Below are 22,485 nucleotides of genomic sequence, written 5' to 3' on the forward strand. Positions count from 1 at the left end.
TATACAACCTGCCTGTCGGAGAAGTATAATTTTTGTCTGTTTGTTTTTTAGAGACAGAGTCTCACTCTGTTGCCCAGGCTAGGGTGCAGTGACACAATTACAGCTCACTGGAGCCTTGAACTTCTGGGCTCAACCAATCCTCCTGCCTCAGCCTCTCAAAGCACTGGGATTACAGACATGAGCCATCATACTCAGCCATATTTCAACTATTAAAGAATACTTAAAGACTGCTTCCTTTACATACCTAAAAGTCTAAAAGCTTGCAGAAGAAAAGGAGAGCATGAGATAAGTATTTTTTTCTCAATAAACTCCATTATTATAGATCACTCTTTAACTCTGCGATTGTTCTTGTTTCTGATACTTTTTTGTCCGGGGAAGGGAGAAGGGAAAGTGACAACCAGAGCACAGTTTAGGAAGCTTGCTTTTAACAGTGTACGTTAAAAGTATATTCATGATTTTTAATATTAAAAAAAATAATAGGAAATGTTTCTTTAGCTCCTGTTACAGGCTGACTGTGTGCCCCCAAAATTCACATGCTGAAGTCCTAATACCCAAGTGTTTCAGAATATAACTGTATTTGGAGATAGAGTCTTTTTTTAAAATACCTCCTTACTTCATTGAGAGGAGATAAGGTCTTTAAAGGGTAATTACAATAAAACAAAGTCACTAGAGTAAGCTTTAATGAAATATGGTGGTTATGCTTATCTAACAAAAAGAAAATTTAGACACAGATGGTTTCAGAAGGAAATTGATGTGAAGACACAGAGAAAAGACAGCCATCTGGAAGCCTGGGAGAGAGGCCTGGAAGAGATCCTTCCCTCACAGCCCTCAGAGGAAACTAATCCTGCCATCACCTTAATCTTAGACTCTCAGCCTCAGAATTGTGAGAAAATGAATTTTTGTTGTTTAGGGCCCCAAGTCTGTGATATTTTGCCATGAGAGCTCTAGCAAACTAATATTCCTCCCCATAGAAAAAGGAAAGCTGTCTTTGTTCATCCAATACCTTCCCTAGGACAGCGCATCACCCCTTACCCCTTGTCTTGGCTCTGATGGGAGGCCAGCCTTGCTCAGAGTTGACCCCCTGAAGTAAGACTCAGGAAAATGAAGGAGAGAGTAGCACCAGGTTTAAAATTATCTCTTTGTGATACTTTGAAGCTCATGGAACTACAGCTGCTCAACTTCCTGCAGCTCCTTCTCCCTTCTTCAGTCTGGAAGAGCAGGATGAGAACTGGGGAGGCGAGGGCTACTGTGAAACCAGACCCAACATCCACAAGTCCAAAGACCAGCCCACTCCTCTCCTTGCCTTTCTGATTAGGGGAAGAATGGATGGCTGCTTTCCATTCTCCAGATGTAGCCTCCTTTGGTTTTATTATTATGAAATGGTTTCAAATGCTGGTAGGCTATTTTACACTGGGACGAGTTCATATTGGGGAAGTGTTTATGTGTATAGCAGTGGGGGAGTACATTCTGGAAATGTGATTTTGGAAGAAGAAAATGGGCCGTGTTCAATCCTGGTCAAAACACTTCATCAAAGGTGCATCCATGCATTGAAAAGGCCGAGCCTTCTACCTGCCAATGCTCCGGATTTTGGTGGAGTTGTTCTTAATGGAACTTTCTTCTGCTACGTGCATTAATTGAGGCATTGATAGCCTAACTTCCTCTTGCAGGTAATCCCAGTCCTCACTGATCAACTGATCAGAGCAGAGGACTGCCTTCCCATCCTCTCCCACTAGTCTGTGATCATTCTTCTTCCATATTAGTGCTAGAAAAGTTGGAGAAAGAATAATGCTTCAAATCACACAAAAACGTCTTAAGAAAAGTTACCTTAAAACATACAACTAGAAGAATTCTTCAGTCTTCTCTTCACTTTAGCAATATTTATTTATCACCAAATTCTTTCTTAAATTCTACAGTGTTATAACTGGCTCAAAGAATGCTGATTCTTAAAGAGAACTAACTCCCCACATTCACAGCCATTGCTGGGACATTCAGTTTTTAAGCTTGTTGCCAATAGTTAATAAACTACTTTAAGGGACTCCACTTTCATGCAAGCAGAACTTGTCAATTACCTAACAACTTCCTCAAAGGCAAAATAAATCCCAAAGAAAAGTCAAAACTGGAAAAAAAAAAAAAAAAAAAAAACAATTTTATTAAGTCACCCTTCCAACTCCAGATGAGGCAGGGGACCAAAGTCTTCCCTTCATTTCTCTGGAGTTTTAGGTTTCAGTTCCCACTGAATGGGCTTTGCCACCAACTCGGGGTGAAAAGGACACGTAGCAGACAGACCTGGCAGATAAGGAGATGAACAAAAGGCCACACAAAGGCACACTCTCTGAGGATACTGAGGGACACTAACATGTGGGGTTTAGGCTCATGGATTGCAGAGCCAGATGGCCTGTTTGCAAGCCTAGCTCTGGTAAGTCTGAGATGTGTAACTGGGCAATGGGCAACTTCATTGTGGCTCAGCTTTCTCATCAGTATGGGGAGTATCAGCACCCGTGTCAGAGGATGGCCAAGAGGATCAATGTGTGAACAGCTAAAAGAGCTTGAGATGCTGGCTGGCACATACTAACTGGTAAGCAGTTTTTGCTGTTGTTGCCTCCCCTGTCCTTGAAATCTAGTCTACACTTCATCTGGAGTTGGTATCCTTGTCTGTCTATGGCTACTCTTTCCCAGTCACTAACACTAAATCACAGTTAGGCTGACTTTGAGAACCAAGAATTCCACAACTAACTTTGAGACAAAATCAATAAACAGAAGATACTCAAGGGCAGACAAGACTAAGAGCCTATGGGAAAGATCGACTAAGAGGGGAGAAGATGCAGGGAGAACAGCTCACATAACACCACAGGTCGGCAGAACATCCTCAGTAATCTGAACATTCCTCCGTATAATCTTAGGTTTTAAAATATGAATGAACTCATGTTTTTTTTAAATATATTTCCTAGCTCTGTCCATTGAACAGACCTGTAATGACCCCTGCTAGCAACAAGCCCACCTGGTATCCACAGCTGGGTTTATTAATGCATTCTCCACACAATGCGACCAGGGATTCTTGGAGTAACAAATGATTTCAGGTCTAGGGTGGAAACGTGTAAGATATCCCGGGACATGTGGTGGTGCCAGAAAACAAGTCACTATCTGTCACAGGGGCTCAATTTGAAGGACAAGTAGAGTGTCAAAAATAATAATGCCTGTAACTGATCATCAATATTAAATTAATAAAAATAAATGCATAATGATACTCAGAAAAAGCATGAGTGAAGGAAACTCTTTTTTACAGAGGAATGCCAGTAACTCAGGTAGAAGGAGCAAAAGAATTACAAAATCTTAATTTTGCAACTCCAGTGGAGTAGCTAATTCAGGCTATTTGATTCAAAGGAAACTTAAAAACTGGATTGGAAAGTTGTTGGGAAACAGCATATTTGCACTTTGCAAAATACCATCCCACAAACTGTTACTAATTGCAACTGAAAATGTTTATTTTTATTTTTATTTTGAGACAGAATCTCACTCCATCACACAGAATGGAGTGCAGTGGCACGATCTTGGCTCACTGCAATCTCTGCCTCCTGGGTTCAGGTGATTCTCCTGCCTCAGCCTCTTGAGTAGCTAGGACTACAGGCACCTGCCACCATGCCCAGCTCTTTCCTTTTTTTCATATTTTTAGTAGAGATGGGTTTCACTGTGTTAGCCAGGATGGTCTCAATCTCCTGACCTTGTGATCTGCCTACCTTGGCCTCCCAAAGTGCTGGGATTACAGGCGTGAGCCACCGCACATACCAAAAGAGTATTTTTACAGTGGAAAGATCCAGTAGTCATCAGCTCAACATCAGTAATATTGAAAAGCAGGGCTTCATGCCATACAAATTTCACAGCATCACCTATGAAGTAACTACAGCAAAAATGTTTAACCTGAATCTGCTCATGCCTGTAATCCTAGCTTCCAGTTTACAGGAAATACACAAGATAGAGGAACAAGTAAATGACATGTAAAGAAACCATCAGGAAACCCATAATGTGGGGCATTCTTCAAGACAGCTAGGCTAGACTCTTCAAAAAGTTCAAAAAGAAGGTGTAGAAACTGTTACTGCTTAAAGAAGAACAGTCAAATGCAACACATGAATCTTGATTCTATCCTAGTGTTGGAAAAAGCTAAGATGTTTTCAAATAAGCAGGGAAATTTGAAAATGTGCTAGATATTATTAGATAATAAAACAGAATCACTGTTAACTTTCTTAGCTACAACATTATGTTATTGTAGGAAGAATGTCTATTCTCAGTAGATGCATCTCAAGTATTTAGAGGTGAAATGCTATGATGTCTGAAACTTAAGAGAGAGAGAGAGACAGAAGAGCAGACACAGCAAAATGCTAACTGTATGCTGGTGCAGCACACAGGCATGGTATGCATGAAATGCTTTCCTTTCTTAGTAACTGCTCTGCAGGTATGCCCCCCTGTGCCATTTTATTCCCATTCAAGGGTACTTTATTCAGCCTCTCCAGACTTTAGCCCAGAGACATGGATTTCTGGGTCAGCTTCATTATCTGACGACAGGAGCATCTGCTTTACATGCTGGCATCAGGTTTCCTGTCCAAAGGCACACCCAGGTGCAGCCAGGGAGTCCGTGACAAAGCTGTTCCACACCCTGAATTCCTTATTTCCTACAGGCAATGGGGTAGAAAGAGAAGCCTGAATTATGGCTGTACCCAGACAGGTTCTGCTGACAAGCGTTTCCAGCTGCCTTACTACATGGTGATTATTAACCACATAATGGAAGTCCACCCAGCCTGCACCCTCCACTGCCACAAGAGGAGTCCCAAATGATTTCCAATAATAGCAGTGCCAACCACAGTTCTTCAGTACTTATTACATACCAGACACCATTCTAAGTGACTCACATTTACCATAATTCATGGATTTCCAAATGGGGTTAATCTTCACCATAATATCATTAAGTACTGTTATCAAGTACTGAATGGAAAACACTCACTGTTGGCAAAGGCCAAAAAAAAATTGCAATATAATTTACCTTCAGAATGCTAAGTCATCTTTGCTAGAAAAGACAGGAATTTGTACTGGGGGAATTTGTACTTTGCTATTTCTCTCCTAAAAACCGTTCATGTAAGTCCCTCTCAAATTCTTGCATGTCTAGGCATCCATGATCATTTATCATGAGAAAGAATATATCACAGTCAAAATCACAGCTCGTTTCCTGACGTGGGTTTTGTCCACCATGGCAGTCAAAGCAAGAGGTGAAGAGCTATTACCTCATCCAGCTGTTCCTCCCAAGACCTCCCTAATCAGCCATTTTGCCAGTGCTCACATCTGTCTTTTCATATTAACGTCAGAAAGTTCAAAAGACTTAACCAGATGTTTTGCTGCTCAGAGTTACTGTAGACAGTCAATAAGGGGGAGAAAATAAGCTTCAAATATCCCATGGAGAGAGAATAAAGTAGGCTGGGGAAACCTTCAAACATCGAGGAAGTTAGGCATTTGAATCTGTGAGAGCAGCAACATGAACATGTGCAAAAAAGAAGTGTGGGAAACCATGTGGAAAGTGACTGCAGTACTTAACTATACAGTAACTACATAGAAGACAGAATTTCGCATTACTCAAACCGGAAGTCTTCCTTGGGATATCAGACAACCATTGGAATAAATGAACTCTCACTATAGGCAACAAGACGGATGAAGCCTCATATGATGTTGACCTAAAGAAGTCAGACACTAAAAAGTGCATACTCTAGGACTATATAATATTTATTTAATTTTTTAACTAAAAAAAAATTAAATGTGTTTTAAAATATGTACATAAAATCCAACTCAAGCAAAAAATACTTGATGCTGATAGACCTCAGAATAGCCAGGAGGGTGTAGGGATTAGGAAGGACATGACAGAGGCTTGCTGGTCAGGTTCTGTCTCTTACTTCAGATACCAGTTACCCAGGTATGTTCCATGTGAGAATTCGTTAAACTGTATGCCTCTATCTGTACACAGAAAGCTGTTCCACACGCTGAGTTCCCTGTTTCGTACAGGCAATGGGGTGGTAAGGGAGGCCTGAATTTTGACGAGCTTTACATTAAACATCAGTAATATCTAAATTAAATTTCTGTATGCATGTTCTACCTCAATAAAAAGTTTAATTCATGATATGAAAACAATTTAGTGTCCCTACACCAAGAGAGCTCTGACTTCTACTTCTGAAACAACCTCAGAAATGATGGTATTACCTAAAATCATCAACTTAAAGAAAGTGAAGAGCTTAAGGCAATTGGGAGCCAACATCTAGTCTGTATGTAGAGTGAAGTTAGATACAGTCTCTGCCACAGCCTTACAAATAACTCTACAGGCATTAGCAACAATTTCTGGGGGAAGTAATTACAAAGGCCTTTGATCTCTATTATGTCTTTTATCTGGGATTTCAAGAAGCCAGTAAACAAACAAGGCCCAGCAGCCCTCTGATAGAGCCACCTGTCTGCATCTGTTTCCAGCACCAGGCCCAGATCCAGTCGCCTTTCCATGGTAGCAACTAAATTCAGGAAAGGACCTAGAGGTTACTAAGGTCCTCGTATAAGAACATCATGACTTAAACAAGACTTACATTAGTTAACTCTCATCTACTCTTCATAAACAGGATCCCAGTCAGAGAGCAAATCTACATGTCCTATGTTGGCACTGCCTAATATACCAGATTCTTTTTTTTTTTGAGACAGAGTCTTGCTCTGTCACCCAAGCTAGAGTGCAGAGGCATGATCTTGGCTCACTGCAACCTCCATCTCTCAGGTTCAAGCAATTCTCCTCCCTCAGCCTTCCTAGAAGCTGGTACTACAGATGTGTGCCACCATGCCTGATTAATTTTTGTATTTTTAGTAGAGACAGGGTTTCACCATGTTGGCCAGGCTGGTCTCAAACCCCTGACCTCAGGTGATTCACCCACATTGGCCTCTCAAAATGCTGGGATTACAGGCATGAGCCACTGTGCCCAGCTAATATATTGGATTCTTAAAAGTGAGAAAGAATAGAGAACTTGAGAGAAATAGAACAGCCTGCTACATAAGACCTCCCGATTTTATCTGACCTTCTTGCCTACTGTTATAGATTGAATTGTGTCCCCCTCTCACCACGTAAAAATGTACATGTTATAGTTCTAACCCCCAGTACCTCATCAGAATTTGGAAACAGGTCCATTACAGATATAATTAGTTAAAATGGGGTCATACTGGAATAGGATGGGCACTGATCCAACACAACTTTTGTCCTTCCAGAAGGGTAAATTCAGACACAAACACACACAGAGAGAATGCCACAAGTTATGAAGTTATACGCCCACAAGCACAGGAAGTACCAGAAGCCAGGAGAGAGGCCTGGAACAGTTCCTTCCTTAGTGGCCTTCAAGGGAGCCCAGCCATGCCGTCACCTTGATTTCAGTCTAGCATTCAGAACAGTGAGATGATCAATTTCTGTTGCTTAAGCCACAAGTTTGTTACTCTGTTATGGCAATTCTAACAAAAATACACCTACATAGCCCCCTTTGGCAATGCTGATAAACAAATCGGTGCTATCCTTGTCTCAGAGATCAGAACAGAAGTGCGGAGAGAGAAAGCACATTGCCTGAGATCACAAGCCACCCAGTTTAGAATTCAGGAATGAGACAAACTCTGCTGCAAAAGGTTGTGAGCAGGAAAGCAGGAAATAAATGACAAACTCACCTTCCCTGGAAGCCTGCGAACCCCCCTGTGTGGGTTGGTTTAAGGTGCTCCTGTCTAAAGGGAACTCTGGGGGCTAAAGCACATCCCAGAAGGTGCCCTCCTACCCCTACAAATCTAAGCCAACACCAGGACACCTTCCCCCATAGACTTGTAATTCCCCGTGCGAGAATGAATTACTCTTCAAACACCTGAATCTGCTAAAAAGAATGTAGTTACTGAAAATGAGGCAAGAAAAAAAAAAAGAGAATATGAATAGAAATGGCATTTTAATAAGTAATGAGACTTCAAGGCAGGTTGGTAGTTCAGAATCACTTCTGAACTTTAATACAGAATTAATCTACGCTGTCTTCCAAAAACAGCAGTCCAGCAAAAACCCTGCAAGACCGTGTCCATTTCAAAAGCAGCCACAGAAAATAAAAAGGAACATCTAAAAGTGATCAATGTTAGAATGGGTTTTATGAATTAATCTCTGGTTATTATGGACCAGCTATGGCATAAGCCCAAATTATATTGAACATCAGTAATATCTAGATTCAATTTAGTTTTAGCCATAACAGTACAACTAGAATTAAATTTTATGAAACATAAATGCTCTCATTTGAGAGAAATACCTGCCATAGCTGGATACCAGTCCAAGTACCAAGCACTGAAGTTAGACCCATGGAGAACAAAACAGAAATCAGCCTCACCCTCACAGAGCTTAGAGATGAGCTCACAAACTGGACTTCAGAGGTAACTCACACCATGGTAACATTTGCTGGTCTTTTTTTTTTTTTTTTTTTTTTTTTTTAGACAGGGTCACTCTGTTGCTCCAGGCTGGAGTGCAGTGGCATGATCATAGCTCACTGCATCCTCAAACCCCTGGGCTCAAGCAGTCCTCTGCCTCAACTTCCTGAGTAACTGGGACTGCAAGGCACAAGCTACCACACCCAGCTAATTTTTATAAATATTTTTATAAAAAATTTTATAAAATATTTATAAAAGAGATGGGGGTCTTGCTATGTTGCCTAGGCTGGTCTTGAACTCCGGGGCTCAAGTGATCCTTCCACCTCAGCTTCCAAAGCTGCTGGAACTACAGGCATGAGCCACCATGCTGGCTATATTGGTTGGTCTTTAAAGGTAGAAATTAGGTACCTCATTAGCACAGTAGGTAGAAGGTCAGTCTCATAAAAGTAAAAATTCAGTGATAACAGTCTTAGAAATTTCTATTTGTTCGTTCAGATTTTAAAATTATCCAGCCCCCCATAACTATCTTTGAAAGGAGTTCCTCTCAGGTACACCGTATGAAAAGAGTGTTCCCCCTTGTGCTGTGTGGCAAACATGGAAGCAGACCAAGGTGTAGCTTGAGAAAACCAAGTTCACTGATTTAACCCTCAAAGGACCAGGTAACTTCAGAGACTATACTCATTATCCTGGCTGGCAACTCCAGGTTTTATGTCACTGGTTTACAGGAAGAGACTATGCTCTCCAGAATTCTCAGATGTTTCATGTGCAGAACATTTCATGAATGGGAAGGGAAGCAAAAGCAAACACAAATAAAGACCCCATTACAGCAGGAGATCATGGCACCTTCCAAAGGGAGGCAGGGGTGCGAGGTGATGGCAGTGTTCCTTCTGCTGCTACATATGGGATTCCCTCAGTCATTCAGGAACCCTCCCCTGGCCTGACAATGTGGCACTGTGACCTGACATTCTCAGCCTACCAGGCGAACAGTGTTGACTGTCACATTCCTCAAGTGAATCCTAAGATTCTGAGTAATTCAGAAACAGCCACTTTAACAAAGTCTGCCCCCCATGAAACAGCAGCAGCTGCTTCAAGGAGGAAACTCAGCTTCAGCCCAAAGCTATACCATTAGGACTTGATGCCATTCCAAACCGCCTTCTTTCTGAATGACATCAGATCACTTTCAGCCAAATGACAAACTGGAAGAATAGATGCCAGTGTGATTAACTTCAGTTTTTACATTACTAAATTTGCAATTTGTCCATTAAAAAGACGCCCAGCACTTCAGAGGATCAGAGCTGGCACACTGTGCTAATGGCGTTGAGATTTCACTGTGGCACAAGTGAGCTTAAAATTGGGGCAATTATAATTGTATGTGTTCATGTGGATATGCTCAGCTCACCAACTTTAAAGAACAAGATACCATACATGAAAAAGTAAGGATAAAAACCTTCAAAGCCACTCTCTTCAAATCACTTTAAAAGCAGGCTGAAAACAAACACTTTGAAGTTCTGCTCCAGCAGAGTCCTGGGGAAATTTTAAAAAGAAATTAAACTATAGTTATAGTTATCACTTCTTTTTACATGCCACATTGTCTTTAAGAAAAAAAATCAAAATGAATAAAAATAAGTTTTCAAAATACAAAAGGATCATATTTGCAGAGTTAAATCAATCATGTCCAGGCGACTATTTAAGGCATGACAGAAAACAAAGCACTCACCTCCCCAGGCTGCAAGAAAGCAAGTCTCCCCAGAGCTTTCTACAAAGACATGACTGGGGGCTGCCTGTGCTCTGGGCATGTCCCCAGTCTGATCCTTTGCCTTATCTTTGTAAAGTTGCAAGCAACTTCCTGGGAATTAAAAATGAGCTGCCAGGGTGTTCTGTAGCATTTTGCAGGCCACTGGTCACCAAGTCATCCGTGGCCATGCATTCTAGCAGCTAGCAGTTTGGCTCTGGCAGGAGGCACAACAGTTTGACATCACTGCAAATTACAAATACCGGAGTGCATGTAAGGCTGCGGGACTACAAACCCTGCACCTACTGGGTTAGGAATGTTTTCACTTCTCCCTTCTAAGAGTTTCCTTCCTCCTCCCCACAGAACCAGCTCCAACTCCAGCACATCTTAACCTTGGCAGTACACAGCCAAGGAATTTACAAAAATGCCGGAACATCTGAGGTTTGAAACATTCATGATAACAACCTCCACTAAATGAAAGCAACCAAGTTTTCCAGCCACTTCAACTCTTGGTCTTTTTCAGTGAAGACTTTTTTCTCTACTTTTTAAAGTAATATATCCACATTATAGCCCATATATTAGATCCAGAACAGTTTTTTAAAATTTCATCATATACAACCACCATTGATATTCCCTTCTTGTCTTTTTTCATAGAATTTTATTCCGCCTCATACCTAACTTAAAACATACCTTAAACATTATTTTACACTCAAAATGTACATAGTACTACCATTTCCTTATCCATTCTTTTCTTATTAGACAAATAACTCACTTTCCATTTTTCTTTATTATAAATTATACTTCAAAGAACTATCTTTATGACAAATGTTTTTCTGTGTGTCAAGCATTCCCTTGCAAATAGATTTCTAGAGTTAGGCTGAAAACTAATACTTCCAAGAGCTGTTCTCTCAGAGTCCTGAAAATATCTGTTTAAACTATAGTTATCACATCTTATTATATGCAACATTCTCTTTAAGAAAAAATCAAAACATACAAAAATAAGGTTTCCAAATACAAAGGAATCATATTTGCAGCCAATCTATTTTATCCAGGCTGCTATGCTATTTAAGGCATGCCAGGAAAGAAAGCCCTCACCTCCCCAGGCTGCAGGAATGCTAGTAAGTTACTCTAGTGCTACTCTGGTAGCTAGTAAGTTTCTCCAGTGTTAAATCCTGACATTTCACTTTCCTATATTCAAAACCCACCCTCCCGCTCCTCTGGATTCTTCTCCAGGATCTCCTTCTCTCCTAGATTGACCTCAAACTCCATCAGCCTCCTGCCTCATCAGCTATAGCTATAGCCCTGGCCATAGTTTCTAAGGCTTTTTGTCTTTGCTTTTGTCTCTGCATGTTTTCACTCAATCATCAACACTGCCGAGCACACTCTGAAAGGTATTCTGCTAACACTGTTTTTAAAATTATATGGATTACATATTTGTTTATCTTACCTGCTTTTCAGAATATATGACATTTAGGGATCAGAAGCATTTATTAGGTATCTACTGCAGAAAAACTAAACTACGATGGTCACATGACCAACTTTCTACTTTCTTTTTCGTTAAGATTTTCCACAAATCTGGAGTCAAACCCAGGTCATATTCAAACTATGCACATTAGCTACGGGGTTTTTTTTTTTTTTAACTTCTATCCTCTATTCCTTCACTTACAAAAAATAAATACGTCTTTTTTTTCTTTTCTCCACGAGAAGTTCAACAACTTTTAAAGAGTTTAAAAGCATGGTTCGTTGATTATTGTTTTTTCCAGTATCCTATGAACTACTTAACTTCATCACGTGAACAGATTTAATGCAAACATACACATTAAGTCTACATTGGTCAGAAATGTGTTCAATAAAATGTACACATTGCAAAACACAACATGAAACCACAGCCATAAACATATAGACCCATCTAAATAGAAACAGTCGATCTAAATTTGATTGGCTGTGTCTACATTTTTCTGTTACTATGATATTTATTTACCACTTATCCAATCAGCACTGGCACTGCTCACAAGGAAGCAACAACGAGTGCCAAAGATTTGAGAACAATTTATATAAAGGGAGGGAACGAGAGGAGAAGGAAGATTTCTGAATTTAAAAATCAAAAGCATAAAGTTTATGGGGCATCTAGGAATTATGGACTCATTGGATTTATAATAAAAGTTTCTAAAATACAGGTCTATATGAATGATTGACTCACTGTGTTTTGTGAAATACAAAGTCTTTAAAAAGAGAAAAGGCACTCTGCTTTCCTTGAGATTATTAACAATATACTATATTAACAAAATATATAAGAAACTGCTAATATGGGTTGCCTTGTGGCAAAAAAACTAGCTGCCTGGAGGAGGAGATATGGGGTGGTACAATCTTTAGTCATTTTTAAATATTGAACCATATGAGTAAATTACCCATTCAGAAAATAAATTGTATTTTTAAAATTTAAAGCATTTCATAGGATATTCTGGAAGCTCAATAAATGTTAACCCAAATTAATCCATCTCCCAGGAAAGTAAGTAGTACACCTGGAGAGACCACTTAGTTAACATTTTTCTTCGAAGAGGGAACATACCTTCATTTAACCACCATCTAAAATCATAGCAATATTTTTATTATAATTACATTTTTTTCAGCCCAATTACTCTTCTCTGAGGCTGAAAGGGCCCATCAGCACACCTTGATTCACAGTTGATTGCCAAAAGCCTCTGGGTGTGCCCTTAGAAGTCAAATTCTTGTTACTAGAAGCATGGAGAAAACCTCAGAGAACTTTCTATCACCTCAACCTGTGCTCTGTACATTGGAGAATCAGGCCTATATGTGCTATAATTATTCCTCTTTAAGGGCATTAAAGGCAATGTTTTAGATCTATATAGAAGTAACTGCAACTAAAATCAGAAATCAAAGGAGAGAATAAGAGAGCACCATGTGTGTGCATGTGCATGTGTGCATGTGTGTGTGTGTGTGTGTGTGTGTGTGTGCATGTGTGCCATCACAAAAGTGGCTCTGTGGTAGACCCTTTGAGTAAACATTCACTTGAGCCCCTGACATGAATACACATTGATCTGCCCCACCTGGACACTCGCAGGCCTCCACAGCAGACACATCTTCTTTATATAACTTGCTCATGTCTTGGCTATAAGACCCTCTGAAAACATTCATTGCATTTGCAACTTCTGGATTAATATTGATCCTTAGATACTTGTATGGGCTCTAATTTTCTATTGAGTCTCCATAAGTCAATGGACCATGATCTGTTGAGGCTTTCTTCCCCAGACCCCTCACTTCTGCCCTCCTTCTCCCTTAGTACGGCTGTCACCCTGGTCTGGGTCTCCACACCCTCACTTGAGGATGCTGTCCTCTCTCTCTCTCTCATTTCGCTTCTGCTTGTAACTCACGAGGATCAGCAACATGGGCTAAAGGGAAAGGATCAGAGACAGGAAAATACAGGCTGGAGGGAACCTGAGTGCATCACCCTGCCTCCAGAGTTTTGGTGATGGTCCAGTAGATACCTATAGAAGTGCAGGCACCTGTGCCCGCTTGGGTCCCCAAGTCTGTCATCCAAGGAGATGCAGCAGTGGTAGGACCATAAGCAAAAGAAAGCACTGAGTGGAAGAAAAGGAGGTCTCAGCAGCACAGCAGATCTTCCTAATGCTCGACTCAGCACAGAGTCCCACATAGCTGCAGGACACAGCCCAGAACCCACACTGCCTCCCAGCATCACAGCAGTGGGCTTGGACAGGAGATGGCAAGAACAAGGCAGATCCAAAGACCCAGCCGGCATATCAGTAACAGCAGGAGATCAAAGAAGAAACCCAGAAACAAGGGCCAAGAAAACACCATGAGGGTGGAGGGCATGTGCCTTCTTTCACTCAGGGCTTCTGCTGGTTTTCCACCTCCAGCTAATGGGTGTGAAGCTGTCAGGGTGCCTCTGCCCACATCAGCAATGGGTCAGAGACCAAGAGATATACTGGGCAGGGCCTGCTACTGAAAAGCAAGAGAAGCTACAACTGCACAGGGTTGCAGAAAGCAGTGACAGCTGCCAGCCCTCCCTTCTACTTACTCAAAAACTCTCTACAGCGCCTTCTCCCTCATCATTATCATCATCATTAAACCCGCAGTGACTGGGCATGCATTAACCATGAAGACATCACCTCTTACCTTTCTCCCTGCTCCCTATTCTCCAGCCACTCAGGTCTCCTTGGTGTTCCTTGAATAAACTAGGTTAAGTTCCCACCCCAGGACCTTTGCACTTGCTGTTGCCTCTGCCCAGAAGGCTCATCCCATAAGTGCCTTCACAGCATTTTTTCTCTCCTCCTTCTATCTTCACTCAAATGTCTCGGGCTTTCCTAATCACCCTATTTAACATTGCAAATCCAGGCTGGGCACAGTGGCTCAAACCTGCAATCCCAGCACTGGGAGGCCAAGGTCGGTAGATCACTGGAGGTCAGGAATTTGAGACCAGCCTGGACAACATGGTGAAATCCCATTTCTACTAAAAGCACAAAAATTAGCCAGCCACAGCGGTACGCACTTGTAATCCCAATCACTCAGGAGGCTGAGACACTAGAATCACTTAAACCTGGGAGGTAGAGGCTGCAGCAAGCTGAGATCATGCCACTGTACTCCAGCCTGGGCAACAGAGTGAAACTGTCTCAAAAAATAAATAAATAAAAATCAATTACAAATCCCCTCCTTCACCACCTAGCATTCTCCCTTTCCTGTCTTATCCTTCACAGCATTTATTACATTGACATCCTGTATGTTTACTTATGTGTTTGTTTATTGTCCTCTTCACCAGAGGCAATGTGCTGAAAGTCAAGAAAGGGTAAAACAGTAAAACATTAGGAGACTGACAGGGGTAGATCACTTGAGATCAGGAGTTCAAGACCAGCCTGGCCAACATAGCAAAACTCTGTCTATCAAAAATACAAAAAATTAGCCAGGTGTAGTGGCCTGTGCCTGTAATCCCAGCTACTCAGGAGGCTGAGGCAGGATGATCACTTAAACCTGGGAGGCAAAGGTTGTAGTGAACTGAGATCACGCCACTGTACTCCAGCCTGGGCGACAAAACAAGAAAAAAAGAAAAAAAAGAAATGATAAAACAACACTCAAGAGAGAAAAGGGATGTTACCAGCAAAACAACCAATGCCATTATGCCCCTTTTCTTCTTCCCATTGCAAGCCATTTGCCTCCCAGTCTTTAACATCTGGACTGAGACCTTGTCCTTCAAGTTTTCCCTCGTGGCTCTTTAATTCCCTGGTCTTCTCTTTCTCTAAACAACATCGTTTATTCTGTGCAAGATGTCACACTAACCAAAAGCACCTGCCTCCTTGGGCTACCGGGAGAATTAAATGAATTCGTTCGTTGAATGCTTAGAAAAGTACTAGGACAGTGCTCAGTCATTACTAAGTGTCCAGGAAATCACAGCCATTGTTACTATTTAGTATACGTACCTTCTATCATATCTACTGATTCAAGTCTTATTTCTACAGCTAGAGTATAAGCAAACTGAAGGCAAAGAGCTTATCCCACATTGCGGAATTTCTAGAGTAGTTACTCCAGGTTTTTAATGATTATTTGACAACTGATTGAAACGAAGTATTTCAACTTTTAAAGATTCATTTGAAAACCCTTACAACATCTATTTAAACAGTGATTCCAATCCTTTACCTCTCCCAGGACTGACCTGGAATGCAAATACAGCAAATCCCTGAAAACAGCATTTATAACAGGAGCTTTGCTATAGCATGAACAGCAAAGCCAAAATACTATACAAAAGATCAAACAAATATTGACTCAAAGAATTTTCCCCAAGGCAACTGTTATAGTCTTATCTTGAATGAATGTTTGCACAGTTAATTAAGTATTGCTATGGACTCAGCAAAATCCCAGGCAGACCCTGCCAAGCCGAGTTTTACATTCCCACTGCTTTATCGCTATTTACAAAGCCACGCACAAGGCCCTCTCCTCCTAGCCCCTCACCTATCAGTCCTCCTAATGCCGGGTGTGAAATTAAATGATAAGTAAGTCATACACCTTTTATCTGTAGACAAGAGATAATGCAATCTCAGTGCCAAGGATTCCATTTACCTATCCCACAGCAAATATGCTGTCATTACCCTCCCAGAAATCAATCAGGCTGCATCTGTTACTACCTGTTGACTTCTTGGAAATGTATGAAATAGTACAATCATGTAGACAGAGAGGTGTTTACTGGTTTCACAGAACTCTATACACCTGATACTAATGAAAGTCTACTTCCTATGGTTACCAACCAAGAAGCCTGCAAGAACACCTCAAAATCACAGGATGTTCTGTATAGTGAATAAGCTGATTGCTAGCTTACAATGGGTTGTCTAAATATGGAGGTCAGTTATGATGAACAGAAGCCAATAAGAGGCATTCACAACCATTCTTCCTTCCCTTCTTCCATTCAGCCATCATTTATTGAGCACTTATGATGATCCAGGCTCTATTCCAGGCACTGGGAATATCATGGGAAATACAATTACCATACTCTCAGGAACATTTATGAGGGGGGAAGGAGATCAATAAAATAAAGAGGTTAAAAATTTATAGTGTGTTAGATATTAATGAGTTCTAAAGAGAAGAAACATTAAGAAGCAGGGTATGAAATCCCAAAGCCCCAGCAGAAGGAATAAACCTGTAGATGGGTAGCCAAAAATATACTCAGAAAGAAGCCACTATTTGAAGAAAGTGGAAAAGCCAGCCTTGCAGGGAATTGGGGAAGTGTCTTGCAGGAGGAGGAGAGTAAAATGTCCAGGTCCTGTGGCAGAGCATGGCTGGTGTGTTGAGGAACATTCAGGAGGCCAGTGTGGTGGAGCCTGGTGCTCACTGGGAGACAGAGAAGGAATAGAAGCAGGGAGCAAGACCCTACAGCGCTTTGCTTCCAAAACATACACATTTTACTAATCTCAGAAAAGCCACCTGTTTACCAAATTTTCATTTACTCACAACTCTCTCGCTGTTCTTCTTCTGAGAATGTATATACTTCATGAAAAACAATTCACATACACACACGTACATACACATGCACACCACCCACCCCTGCAATTTAAAAAAAAGAAAAGAAAATTTTACAGCTAGCCAACATATTGCCTGGGGAAAGCTCTTACGCTTCTATTAATAAAAATGAAATGGCTTTGAGTGTAAGCTTCTGCAGGACTGGAACCAGGCCTCACAGAAGTGGCCACTGCTCAGCACCATGGACCACGGGGCGCTCGGCGATGCTGTGGAAAGAGTCATGTGGGCTAACAATAATAATATGCAGAGTTATAGGAGATGGGAATGTTGAAATTTATCACAGGGACTTTTTTAAATGTGGCAATGCTTCAAAGTCTTTGGCAAATTTAAATGCCAAGCTGGCTCATGCAATATCCAGACCACAGATCCTTCCTGCCCAACCAGCTTCTCAACATAAATAAGATACTATCAGCCAAGATCTGTGACACAGCAGCAGGCTTTGGGGTGGTACCTTAAGATCTGCTATCTTCCAATTCTATTCAATCCTAATCAACCTAGTTTATCACATAAACAGTTTTCCATTACAAAACATTTCTAAGCAATTCTACTGTAGTGATTCCACTTTTCTTAGGTATACACAGTCTATGTCACCAAGGCAAAAAGCAGGACTACAAGGCATGTCCTGTGTAACAAAAATTAGTTATTATGTTACATGGATATTTTGTGTAATGGTAAGAAAAACTTAAAATGTAAAAAAAAAAGTTATGATTATTAATGATTAGCCATAACTGTCTCCGTCAGATTCTCCCGAGGCCACCCCCACCAGCTCACCCACAAAATGGACACATTCCTGTGGCTGAGTCACTTTTCTGGCTCTCCCTGTTTGGAAGTTATATCAAAACTTAAAAAAATATATATATACATAGGGCTGGGTGTGGTGGCTCACGCCTGTAATCCCAGCACTTTGGGAGGCCAAGGTGGGTGGATCACGAGGTCAAGAGATCGAGACCATCCTGGTCAACGTGGTGAAACCCCGTCTCTACTAAAAATACAAAAAATTAGCTGGGCATGGTGGCACGTACCTGTAATCCCACCTACTCAGGAGGCTGAGGCAGGAGAATTGCCTGAACCCAGGAGACGGAGGTTGCGGTGAGCCAAGATCGTGCCATTGAACTCCAGCCTGGGTAACAAGAGCAAAACTCCGTCTCAAAAAAAAAAAAGTATACATAATAAAGAACTTCAGGGTGGGGGTGTGGCTGAAACTTCAGAAAGGTATGGATAGGGAAGTAAAAATTAGTTTGAAGAAGAAGCCGTGTGGAACAAGAGACAGAGGGGATACTTTTTAGAAATGTTCCTTAGAAGACACCAACAGCCAAAATGACAGAAGAAACTGAGCATAAGTTTGCATTTCAGGAAGGCTTGGAGGCTGCAGGCAATAAACTTGGAGTAGGTGACTTCTCAGCCCCATGCTGTGGGCCTTACAAAATTATCAAGCGTTTCTTTCATTCCCTCTCTGAAAAGGATTCCAATATGGTATTCCTTGAAGTACATGTGGGTGACCGTCAGGACGTTGTTTCAGAGCGTGAAGTCAAATGCATGCCAACCTAGTTTTATAAGAAGGGACAAAAGGTAGGCAAATTTTCTGGAGCTATAATAAGGAAAATCTTGAAGCCACCATTAATGAATTAGTCTAATGATGTCTTCTTGAAAATATAACCAACCACTGGCTATTTAAAATTTGTAATTTTTTTATTTACAAAAAGTATAAAGTATGGAGACTATACACCCAACTGCATCTGGATGATAATAAAATATTAACTCAAAAAAAGTGTTACTAATATTTTTTGAAAGATGTAAATGAAGCTTGAAAATTCAGAAATATTTGTTTGTTACTTTGTTTCTGAACTGTGTTCCTCTCATTGGTAAGTTGTATCAATTACTCTTGGAATAACTAGACTTAGAGAAAGAGTCTAACCTGTGGACATAAGAAATGCACCCAATTTTTTACTTGACATAATACATTCTGCATTATTGAGGGCAATGACATATTCCAAAACAAAGCATGGTAAAAAGGCTGCAGGAAAAATCATGACCAGATTTCTCCTGCCCTGCCTCAAACACAAGCCAGCTATTCTACAGAGGTTAAAAATTACATACTGATTTCTTCTCAAACGCCCTTACAAAGCAGAGATTTGGGCAAAGATTCATTCTAGCTTACATTTTCCAGTCTCAGCAAAGAAGCCCAAAAAACCAAAACCTCCATCCTCACAGTGGTGAGGTGTTGCCCACTCACCTTGGAAAAACAGGACTTTCTATTGAGACCATCCCCTGCCTCCCCTCCTATCAGGCCAGTTGGCATCCTTCCAAAGCAAAAGCTTTTCTACCCTCCAGAAAGTTTTGTTAACGAAGATTCATATATAATACAGAATATATGCTACCAGTAAGTAGTCAATTAAATTTTTCTGTTGCAAAAAAAAAATAATTATACCAGGAATCTTCCTAAATTGTATAAAATTTAAATAAAAATTAGAGAAAAAACAATATTTTAAAACAAAGATTATCTAAGAGAATTCCCTTTAACCAAAGGAAAGAAGCAAAGACTATATAGTACCACTTTATTGCCCTACAAGGATAATATATAATGCCTCCAATTGGAAAAAAAAAAAAAAAAAAATGAAGTTTTAAAAGGTTATACATAGAAAAGATAAGAAAAATATATATACTTTTAAAATGTTTTCGATAAATATTCTAGAGGGATAAATTGCTTTTTACTTTTCTGTATTTTCTGATGCTCTCATAGCATGTACTCACTGATAATGGAAAACAACTTTTTTTTTTTGAGATGGAGTCTCACTCTGTCACCAGGCTGGAGTGCAGTGACCTGATTTTGGCTCACTGCAACCTCCGTCTCCTGGGTTCAAGCGATTTTGCTGCCTCATCTTCCCCAGTAGCTGGGACTACAGGTGCACACCACTATACCCAGCTAATTTTTGTATTTTTAAGAGAGACGGGGTTTCACCATGTTGGCCAGGATGGTCTTTATCTCTTGACCTTGTGAACTACCCACCTCAGCCTCCCAAAGTGCTGGGATTACAGGTGTGAGCCGCAACACCCAGCCAAAAACAACTTTTTAAAAGAGGCTTAAATTCTTAAAACATTCAAAGATTAAAATGTTTATTAAGGGTCATAAAGTATAAATATAAAATATGATCAGGAAAATATGATGATAAAATATTATCATCACTAAACATGCAACCTTTCCCAGATAAATCATTTACACACTACATACCAGTGCTTCTCAAACCGGAGCAGGCATAAGAACCACCTGGAGAGTGTGTTAAAATACAGGCGATAGGAATAGTAGGCAGCCATTAAAAAGAAGGAAATTATGTCCTCTGCAGGAACCTAATGCAGCTGGAGGCCATTATCCTAAGCAAATTAACATGGAATAGAAAACCAAATACTGCATGATTTCTGTTTACAAGTGAGACTTACATATTGGGAATAAAGATACACATGGAAATAAAGATAGCTACAATAGACATGGGACTACTAAAGGGGAGAGAAAAGAAGGGGTGCAAAGGTTGAAAGCTAACTCTTAGGTACTATCCTCACTATCTGGGTGTCAAGATCAATTGTATCCCAAACCTCAGCATCATGCAATACACCCACGTAACAAACTTGCACATATACCCCCAAATCTGAAATAAAAGTTGAAATTATTTTTAAAAGGAAAAACATAATGATAAATAGAACATAGTGGCTCTAGACACAAGACACAAATGGGTAGCCAAAAATGGTACTGCCCAATCTGTACCATGGGCCAGTGAACTATAGCCCAAGAACTAGCAGCTTTTTTCTATAAATAAAATTTATTTTATTACAGGCTCAGGCCTGTAATCCCAACACTTTGGGAGGCCAAGGTGGGCAGATCTCTTGAGCTCAGGAGTTAGAAACAAGCCTGAGTAACAAGATGAAACCCAGTGTCTACAAAAAATATGGCCAGGCACAGTGGTACCTGTAGTCCCAGCTACTTGGAAGGCTGAGGCAAGAGGATTGCTTGAGCCTGGGAGGTGGAGATTACAGTAAGCAGAGATAGCGCCACTGCACTCCAACTTGGGCAACAGAGCAAAACCTTGTCTCAAAAATAAATAACTAACTAAATAAGTTGTGTTGGAACACACACACACACACACATACACGCGCACACACACACACACACACACACACACAAGACCCCCACAGGTGATAGAACCTGATAGTCTGCATTTTAAGCTCTCAAGTGGTATTGATGCTGCCAATCAATCCGGCTCACTTTGAGTAACCAGATTTGATGCAACAGGAAGTGACTGCAGTCTAGCTTGAGTTCTCTCCTAGGAAGCATGCCACGCTCATTCTAGACTGAGCAGAAGAGGAAGTGAACTCAAGATTCCACCTTCTTTCAGGGTTCTAAAGCAGGAGCACAGATTCATTTCTCTCTAATCAATCCTTGGTGATTGAATGCTTAGTCATGTCCTTACTAGGGAGTCAGTGAAATTAAGATAATCATGACTCCAGGACTAACAAGCTTGTTAGAGCATCTGATGGAACCAGCCTTTGGATCCAACTTGGCAGACTGCCTCTACCCTCTCTAGAATTCTCTCTACACTTAGCCAGTCTTTTGACAGGCTTCAAATACCACCTTGTTTCCTACAATGATTTTAGGGTCTAAGAACAGGAGGTAGTCCATGAATTCAGTAACTATCACTTATAAGGAGACAAAGAAGGCAGACATACACTCCATGAGCTGCCCAAGAGGGAGGGAGGGTAAACTTAAAAATAGTCCAGGCAGTCCCTGCCCTTTTACTCTGAACTATGCACTCCCCAGACACATCAAAGTCATCTGGGAGCCAATGCCACAATCATACTCGGAAACTACACAAAACCTCAGTGAGAGACTACGATGCCTAAAAAATTACTCAGGCCCCACTCAAACTCCTCCATAAGCCAGCCCATGAAAGCACCAGAGGGTGACCATCATGTTTCCTTGCACCCTAAGGAAGAAGGTAACTGGCTGAGAGGCCTCCATGTTCCAGGCAGTAACAGCTCCTGAGAGGAACTAACTTAATTAACCATTCAGATGAGCACAGAGAATTCCCACCAGCCTCCAAGTCCCCAAACTCCACATCTGCCATTTATTCCCAGTGCTGTCATTTCCTGCCTGTGGTGAGCTAATTACACACAGTGGGAATTCTGGAGCTGCCGGTTCTAATGTTTATCTGCTGTTAACTTGTTGTGTGACCTCAAAGATATGTCTCTAGTGCCTTTATTTCCTCTGCTATAAAGCAAGATAA

General features: G+C 40.9%; 1 protein-coding gene and 1 pseudogene across 19 annotated transcripts in view; one reads left to right on the top strand and one right to left on the bottom strand.

Moving 5' to 3' along the window:
• Positions 1–22,485, bottom strand: part of LYPD6B (LY6/PLAUR domain containing 6B) — a 202,184-nt gene that overhangs the window by 154,556 nt on the left and 25,143 nt on the right. For 2 of the 19 annotated variants that reach the window (XM_078327807.1, XM_078327814.1), the window contains exon 2: positions 18,235–18,332. The exons of 13 other annotated variants lie outside the window; for them this stretch is intronic. The gene's annotated coding sequence lies outside the window, so the exon portion shown is untranslated. Of the gene's footprint in view, positions 1–10,156; positions 10,436–11,618; positions 11,700–18,234; positions 18,333–22,485 lie in introns of those variants that run through there. 4 more of the 19 variants (XM_078327811.1, XM_078327815.1, XM_078327810.1 and 1 more) reach the window with 2 other exon arrangements.
• LOC100391956 (thioredoxin pseudogene) lies at positions 18,530–18,846 on the top strand (annotated as a pseudogene).

Source organism: Callithrix jacchus, chromosome 6 (genome assembly GCF_049354715.1).
Source record: "Callithrix jacchus isolate 240 chromosome 6, calJac240_pri, whole genome shotgun sequence".
Lineage (NCBI taxonomy): Eukaryota > Metazoa > Chordata > Mammalia > Primates > Cebidae > Callithrix > Callithrix jacchus.